Source organism: Helianthus annuus, chromosome 9 (assembly GCF_002127325.2).
Source record: "Helianthus annuus cultivar XRQ/B chromosome 9, HanXRQr2.0-SUNRISE, whole genome shotgun sequence".
Taxonomy (NCBI): Eukaryota; Viridiplantae; Streptophyta; class Magnoliopsida; order Asterales; family Asteraceae; genus Helianthus; species Helianthus annuus.
The window spans coordinates 63,860,900-63,870,250 of record NC_035441.2 but is presented as its reverse complement, the minus strand read 5'-3'; the positions used below and the strand labels follow the sequence as shown (position 1 = coordinate 63,870,250).

Genomic DNA, 9,351 nt, shown 5'->3' with positions numbered 1-9,351 from the left:
CAACTACACAATTCCATACTATCAGTTTATAGAATTAGGCCTCTTCACATATTCACACTTTCGAGAGAATTAACACCCACTTTATCAATTCATACAATTCCAAGTGCATATTTTTTTTGACATTTAATGTTCACTGATTGTATCATACTACATATAGTCCTAACAGTTCCATATATCGATCAAGAACCCTACTACAAGATCTACAAACTTAACACATCACACATAAGCAACCTATATCATCCACTCTCAAATCGATTATATCAAACTAACCACACACTCGGATCAATTAATAAACACACTAACAGGTTCTGATCACAAATATTACGGGTGCGTATCACAATTATATCCGCATGCGATCAAACATTAAGGCAACTATATTAATCTAGGTCACCAAAAACAATCAACTTAAACAAGGGATTTAGTATACCAACCAAGAAACTCGACTAAACGAGCTGATATCCTCAAACTACAGGATCACTTCGGTGGGGGGGGGGGGGGGTCTCCTATCGTCGCAAGGTGAGGAAGAATAGGGTTTTTAGCTTGTGATATATGCTTTATCTAATCTTGCTCCCTAATACATGTACGTATATAATTACAAAAGGTTTGGGCGGTGGATATCCTTATCCGATAATGGGCTGAAGCCCATTTAATTGACTGCCATAATGAGCATTATCTTGGGACACCATGGGCTTCAAACAACCACCCCACATCTTGCGGCCCAATCTTGCGTTTCGTTGGGCTGCCAAACAAATGGATTTTTCCCATGCTTCGGGTGCGGCCCAATTATACACGACACAGGGTTCATATATATATGACAAAGGTTTGGGCCCGATTCATAGACTTACACATATTTTTATCGTTGCTGGAAAAAGACGAAAGAGAAATAACGAGAAACAAGATTACGTGACAAAGAGATACCGACCTTGAAAGTTAGAGTTGTCACATTATCCCCAACTTGAAAGAAATCTCGTCCTGGAATTTGATAAGTAAGCACAGAGGAGTGAAGTGATAAATTAAGTTTGTTGCGGATTTTGCTCAGGTGCCACATCATCCCCAACTTGATTGGGAATTTCGTCCCGAAATTCACTAGCTTTACTAGATTTAGGTTCACCAGGCTTAGACTTGTCCTTTGGGAACAAATGTGGATACTTGAGCTTCATCTGATCTTCTCGCTCCCACGTGAACTCCGGTCCACGTCTTGAGTTCCAACGAACTCTCACAATTGGGATGCGACTATGCTTATACACCTTGACCTCCCGGTCCATGATCTCTATAGGCTCTTCGACAAACTGCAACTTGTCGTCGATCTTCAGCTCTTGAAATGGCACAACCAGTGTTTCATCAGACAAACACTTCCTCAACTGCGAAACGTGAAAGACATCGTGAACATTACCCAACTCAGCAGGCAACTCAAGCTTGTAAGCGACTTTACCGATCCGCTCCAGAATTCTAAAAGGCCCGACGTAACGTTGATTAAGCTTGCCACGCTTCCCAAAGCGTACAACACCCTTCCACGGCGACACTTTCAACATAACACGGTCACCCACTTCAAACTCTAACGGTTTTCTACGCTTGTCGGCGTAGCTTTTCTGACGATCACGTGCTGCTGCCATACGGTTCCTGATCTGAACAATCATTTCTGAAGTTTCAAGAACAAGCTCAGGACCTGTGATCTGGCTATCACCCACTTCAGCCCAACAGAGAGGAGAACGACATTTCCGCCCCTACAATGCTTCGAACGGAGCTGCCTGAATACTAGTGTGGTAGCTGTTGTTGTAGGAGAACTCTATCAACGGCAGATGTTTCTCCCATCCTTTCCCAAAATCAATAACACATGCCCGAAGCATGTCTTCAAGTGTCTGAATGGTGCGCTCGCTCTGACCATCCGTCTGTGGGTGATAAGCGGTACTCATATCGAGTTGTGAACCGAACGACTTATGCATTGATTGCCATAACTCAGAAGTGAAACGCAGATCTTGATCTGAGATTATAGAAGTTGGAACCCCGTGCCTAGAGACCACCTCTTTAAGATAAACCGCTGCAAGCTGCGAAAACTTATCTGTTTCCTTGATTGCTAGAAAATGCGCTGACTTCGTGAGACGGTCAACAATCACCCATATAGTATCATTTCCAGCCTGAGTCCTTGGTAACCCTGTAACGAAATCCATGGCGATCTGCTCCCACTTCCACGTGGGTATTTTTGGCTGCTGAAGTAGACCCGAGGGCTTCTGATGCTCGGCTTTGACTTTAGCACAAGTAAAGCATTTACTCAAGTATGTGGCGATGATAGCTTTCATGTTCGGCCACCAATAGAAAACTTTAAGGTCCTGGTACATCTTACCCGATCCCGGATGAATAGAGTATCGTGACTTGTGCGCTTCATCCATCACAAGTTCTCTAAGATCACCAAACAGAGGAATCCATACTCTTTCCATAATATAATAGATGCCATCAGATCTCTGCTCGAGCTGCTTTTTCATACCTCGTAAACCCTCAGCTTCGATGTTTTCTTCCTTCAATGCCTCAGTTTGAGCCGTACGAATCTTATCAGGAAGGTTAGAATGAACAGTGAGTTGTAATGCGCGAACACGTTTAGGCTTCGTCTCTTTTCGGCTAAGTGCATCAGCTACCACATTAGCTTTATCCAGATGATACTTGATAGCACAATCATAATCGTTCAAAAGCTCTATCCAACGCCGTTGCCGCATATTCAATTCTTTCTGGTTGTAGATATGCTGAAGGCTTCTGTGATCGGTGTAGATGGTGCATTTGGTACCGTACAGATAGTGCCTCCAGATCTTCAACGCGAAAACCACAACTCCTAACTCCAAGTCATGAGTCGTATAATTTTTCTCGTGCACCTTCAACTGTCGAGAAGCATATGCTATCACTTTGTCGCGCTGCATCAACACGCAACCGAGACCCTGAATCGATGCATCACAATAAACCACAAAATCCTCAGTACCCTCAGGTAGAGACAAAATCGGCGCGCTACATAGTTTCTGCTTCAAAAGCTAGAAAGCATCCTCCTACTTCGTTCCCCAAGAATACACTACGTTCTTCTGTGTCAAGGAAGTGAGAGGTTGATTAATCTTCGAGAAATCCTGAATAAACCGATGATAGTACCCTGCAAGACCAAGAAATTATCGCACATCCGAAGGATTCTTCGGTGCCGCCCAATTTCTAATAGCATCAATCTTAGCAGGATCCACGTGTATCCCCTTTTCGTTAACAATATGCCCAAGAAAGTGTACGTCTCGAATCCAGAAATCACACTTAGAAAACTTCGCGTAAAGTAGCTCTTTCCTCAGGAGCTCCAGATAAGACGTAGATGTCGCTCATGGTCCTCCTCGCTCTTGGAGTAGATCAAGATGTCGTCGATGAAAACAATAACAAAGTCGTCGAGATAATGTTTGCACACGCGGTTCATGAGATCCATGAAGACCGCTGGTGCGTTAGTCATCCCAAACGGCATAACCAAAACCTCGTAGTGACCATACCGCGTTCGAAAACCCATTCTGGGTACATCCTCCTCGCGGACTCGTACCTAATGATAACCCGACTTTAAGTCGATCTTGGAATAAAAACTTGACCCTTGTAACTGGTCGAACAAGTCGTCAATGCGTGGTAAAGGGTAGCGATTTTTGATTGTCACCTTGTTGAGCTCACGATAATCTATGCACATCCGAAAGGACTCATCCTTCTTCTTCCCAAACAGTACTGGGCTCCCCAAGGCGAAGAACTAGGTCGGATAAAACCCCTATCCAACAGCTCTTACAGTTGATTCGACAACTCCTGTAACTCTTGATGCGTGTTAGCGTGTATATATTTTAGATGTATATTTTAAGCCCTTTTTATGCTTTTAGCCAAGTTTTAAATTTATAAAACACGATATTTACTAACACTAAACACACATATGGGAAAATGCACCCATCGTGGACGTAGTATAGTGTTGGTAAGATACCGAGGTCGTCCAAGGACACAAGAGCTTTTAGTACCAGTTTATCCTCAACGTCTAATCAAATCAAAATGTTAGAAAAGAGTTTTAAACTAAGAAAATAAAAACTAACTAAATGCTGAAAAATAAAAATAAAATAAAAACAGATAGACAAGATGAATCACTTGGATCCGACTCGTGTCCTTTGATTATTTTCGCACTTTTGCACTTGTTTAAGAGATTATCTTAGTTATTGTAGTAGGCCCCTCTTTTGAAGGCGACGTTACCCTCAACCCAGTAGTTTGAGTCAGCAAGGATACAATCCTAAAGGGTTGGATTATTGGAAGATAATGAATTAAGCTATTAATGCAAATTATGGTAGGCCCCGCTTTTGGCGGTGACGTTACCCTCGGCTAAGTAGTCTGAGTCAGCAGGGATACAGTCCTAAATAGCCGGGTTATTGTATTAATAGTAGTTAACCTATGAGGGGGTCAAAGAGTTTGGATCCCCGCCATCAAATACCTATGGGCATTGAAGGAGATCCTACTAAATTTGACCCAGGTCCCTTGCAGGACCTCTAAACGCTGAACAAGGGCAAGACCCTTACCAAACCGTTCCCTTAACCCCCGACTAGGTAGCCAACGTACCTCCATATAGACCGTGGAGATATGAATGGTGAAAATCTTTTATTTTATATAGACAGTAAAATAATGCTAAGACACCACGGACAAACGATAAGGAAAGATCACCTTCAACATAAGCAACTAGTTATTAAAGTCATTAATACAAAACCAAATAAAAAGTGCATAAGATTAAAAATAAAAAGTATTATACTAAACACTTGTCTTCACCAAGTGATGTAAGAGACTTAGGCAAACATGGCCTTGATTGTCAAGAACTCTTACGATCAATCTTGGATCCCGAGACGACTCACACACTCTATGATGGACAATGGATGATGGTGGTGGATGGTGGTGTTATGGTGCTGGTGGGTGGTGGATGAAGTGTGAAAGTGGTGGTGTGCCAAGGGATGAGTTGCAATGAAGCCAAGCACTCCTATTTATAGGCTGAACAGAAGGCTAGGCACGGCCCCGTGTCCGCTGGACACGCCCCCGTGCCTGTCTGACACTCTCTCTCTTCATTAATTGTAATTCGCAATTACAATTAATGCGCCTGCTGTACTTTCGCCACGCCCCCATGTCCACTGGACACGGCCCCGTGGTGGGCAATAGAAGCTTCTATAGGTTTGTCTTTTCTGCTGATTCTTGGGCACGACCCTGTGCTGGCTGAGCACGGGGCGTGTTCAGTCTTCTGCCTTCTCTATTTTGCTTGGGAGGATGCTGTTGAGGGGTCGGGCAATCCACTTATGTTCCTTTTCTTGTATTTATGTTAGATTTAGCTGTCTTTTTGCTTCTTTTGTGAATTTGAGCTAATTTAATCCTGAAAATACAAAAGGAAGACAAAAACACTCTTTTTCCAACATTAGTACTTAAAAAGGGTTAGTTTTATGCCTCATTTGATGTAATTTATATGTTGCATTTTACACACATCAAATACCCCCACACTTGAACTTTTGCTTGTCCTCAAGAAAAAACTCTTTAATATGCGGCTTACACTCCCAAATGGAATGGGTAGAAGAGAAGGTTTTGGCTTCTCATAGAATCCAAGATCTTTTTGGTTTGATTTTTATTTATTTACAATCCTATTCGTTATGATTTGTTTAGAACGTTTCATAGGAGAAATTACTTATTTGGGCATAACATACCTTTTTAAAATTCCATTTATATACAAGTTCACATACCTCACGGGAGAAATCACTGACACTCGGCCGAAGGTCTATTTTTAGTGAATCACTCGAGAGCGGCATGGAACTTATTCCTACCATAAGCTTGCCAAGCAATCAATCCTCCTCCTTTTTAACTTGTTACCTTTGTAAATATCAAAAGGACTTTTTTGGGTAAAGGTTTGGGCTAAAGGTGGGTGAATGGGTTAGTAGAAAAGGGCGAAAGGCGTAAAAAGCGTCGGTTTTCGTAAAACACTTTGTTTTAGTGACTTTTTATTTCGAAGTATTTCTTCAAACAAGCTTTTGTTTCAAGAGCTTTGTTTGTTTATTTCTAACTTCATCATCATTTTTTTTGTCACACGAAAACCGAGCTTGTTACTAAAATAAATGGTAAAAATAAAAAGGGTTTTTGGTGGGTAAAAGGGTTTTAGGGTAAAGAAATGAAAGGTTTAGGCTGAAAGGGGTTAACTAGGGGGATTTTTGGGTAGGTGGTAAAAAAATGAAAAATAATGGTGTAGAAAGAAAAAAGGGTTAGTCCTAATGCCTCCATCATTTACTTACTTGGGTTTAAGTTGGTAAGGACCGGGAATGAATCGTCGTGGTAAGTTCTAGAGTCGTAAGAACCAAGCGGCTATTCACACAAGAAACGAAAAATGAGCATTTAGTCTAAAGATGTAAATTTGTATGCTCAATAAAGGCTCAAAAACTCACTTTTTTGTGGGAATGGGTTTTTCTATGTGATCAAGTATATATAATCAAATTTTAACTAAGCTTGTCATGCCGTTTCATAATTTTCTTATGTTGGTTCATTTTATCACGACGCTCTCGGTTGTAAATTTGTAAAAATATAACCTTATTAATCTTAGGATTCCTAACTTAAACTTTAGACAAGTAAAAAAAATGAAAATTTTTTTTTGAAAAAATTTGGGATGTTTAGCGGTTCCAATAGAGTTTTGTGTAAGCCTTGTTATTAGGACTTGCAAAATTTCAAGGTTTTAGCATCCCCCCACACTTAAATTACACATTGTCCTCAATGTGTCCCAAAAATAAATTTTTAGGTTGATTAGATGTGTAATATGGTGTTAAAAGCAAAGATTTATGTTACTGGCGGTCTGCACACGACCCCGTGGGGACCGGACACGACCCCGTGTTCAGGTGCCAGTAACGAAAATTAAAGAAAAGAAACAGAAGCCTGGAGACGGGGGCGTGTCTGGTGAGCACGACCCGTGTCCAGTTACCTGAACTGGGCATTTTTCTGCAGGGGGTTCAGCACGGGGCCGTGTTGGTTGGACACGGCCCGTGTTGAACCTTCTGTATTGGAGAGATTGATGTCGGGTTGCCTTGTTCTTGTGCATGGGGCCATGTTTCTCGTTTCCCTTTTCATCCTTTACCACCATGAGTGTGTTTTATTCCTGCAAATTAAAACTAAAAGGTTAAACTAAACTAAGGATAGTTCCGCGGAATGCCTCCGTGGTGCGCCACGTTTATAAGGGTCCTTGGCTAGACCCAATGTGAGGTTATATATTTTCTGAGTGGGATGTTTGGCATCCCATGTTGCACCGTCGGAGAGCAGCATCCAAACTCAAATCAATAACCTTCATGTAGTTGACTGGGTCGTCATCCTCTATTCTCTTCCCAACCCCGAATTTTACTTCATCATCCTCGTACCTTAAGGTGAGCGTTCCGTCATTCATATCTACCACTGCTTGTGCGGTGGCGAGAAATGGTCTCCCTAGTATGAGGGGGACCTCGGTGTCTTCTTCCATATCGAGTATGACAAAATCGGCCGGATAGACGAATTTGTTTACCTTTACTAGGACATTTTCGATGACACCTTGCGGGAATTTGACGGATCAATCAGCAAGTTGTATGCTCATTTTTGTAGGACTCGTTGTTCCTAGGCCGAGTCTTTTAAACATTGATTAGGGCATGAGGTTAATGCTAGCCCCAAGGTCGGCTAGTGCATTACGAACGGGGGAGTCCCCGATTGAGCAGGGAATTGTGAAGCTTCCAGGATCGATTTTCTTTTGGGGAAGTTTGTTGAGTACAAGGGCAGAGCATTCTTCGCCTAAGTTAACTAATTGCAAAGTTTCAATTTTCTTTTTATGAGTGAGGAAGTCCCTCATGAACTTAGAGTATTTGGTCATTTGGGTTAAGACATCAATAAAAGGAATATTGACATCCAATTGTTTTAATAAACTTTCGAGATTTTGCGAATTGCTCATTGGTCTTTTGACGAATTAACCTACCGGGGTACGGAACTCGAGGAGCCTTGGTAGGCTCTGATGATGGAGGGGAGTTCTTCTCCTGCAGAGGCGGGGGTATAGTCTCTTCTGTCGACAGTGGCGCTTCCGCAGGCCCCACGGTGCGGTTTCGCAACGTGATGAGATGAACTTGCGCTTTTGGGTTTGTTTCGGTATTGCTTGGTAATGCACCTTGGGGTCTCTCGGAAAAAATTTGAGCTAGTTGATTTAATTGTTTTTCTATGTTTTGAATACTAGCTTGTTGATTTCTAAAATTTGATTCTAATTGTAGAAATCTTTCCGAGTTTTTCTTTTCAGTGTCGGAGATGAGGCGAGATACAGTATCTTCAAGCCTTTCTCGTCCACCTTGTTGTTGAGCGAAATTTTGTGACTCATTTCTTGGTTGTTGAAAGTTTGTTCGTTGGGTTTGTTGGTTACTACTATTGCCGGGCTCTCTCCAACCAAGGTTAGGGTGGTTTCGCCATCCTTGGTTGTAAGTGCCCGTTAGAGGACCCGACGGCCTAGGTCTGTTATCAATGTAGCTTACCGACTCTTGTTGATCGTCTGTTTCTTTCATACAACTCCAATTTTCATGTGGCCCAACACACCCTCACAAGCCATAACCGAGACTGTTTTCGCCATTTCCAATTTTTTTTATTTTAGAAGAAAGGGCCTCGATTTGGGCTTGTAAAGAAGTGCTTTCATCAACCTTATGGGCGCCCGGGGCAATAGATTTATTGCCTCGGGGGGTGTGCCACTGAAAATTGGTTTGAGCAATTTCCTCAATTTGGTTATATATTTCATGCGGGCAGCGATTACCTAAAAGTCCCCCGGAGCTAGAGTCAAGTGTCTTCCTTGTGTGTGGCAACAACCCATTATAGAAAGTGGATACTTGTTGCCATATCGCATGGCCATGATGTGGACACTTTCGCAATAGTTCCTTGAACCTTTCCCAAGTTTCATATAAGGATTCCCCGTCCTCTTGTGAATATGTATTAATTTCAGTCATTAATTTAGCCGTTTTAGCGGGAGGGAAATACTTATATAGAAATTTTTGGGCTAGTTCATCCCAGGTGTTTACGGATCCAGCTGGGAGGGCGTTGAGCCAAGCTTTTGCTCGGTCTTTTAGCGAGAAAGGAAACATTCGAAGGCGGATGACGTCATTTGATGCTCCATTGATCCGAAAGGTATCACATATTTCTAAAAAATTAGTAATATATAGATGGGGATCCTCATCCGCAAGCCCATGGAAGGTTGCGGAGTTTTGCAGCATTTGTATCAAATGCGGCCGAAGTTTGAAGTTATTGGCTTCAACATTCGGTGCATTGATAGCGGCGCCTAGGTTACCTACGGTGGGTCGCAGATAATCCATGAGGGTACGTTGGTCC

At 42.2% G+C, this 9,351-nt stretch overlaps 1 non-coding gene across 1 annotated transcript; it reads left to right on the top strand.

The window, feature by feature from the left end:
• The first annotated feature begins 8,871 nt into the window (after positions 1 to 8,871).
• On the top strand, positions 8,872 to 8,978 carry LOC118482482. Its single transcript, XR_004868517.1, has one exon. It is a non-coding gene; the product is annotated as a small nucleolar RNA R71 (small nucleolar RNA).
• Positions 8,979 to 9,351: the final 373 nt, after the last annotated feature.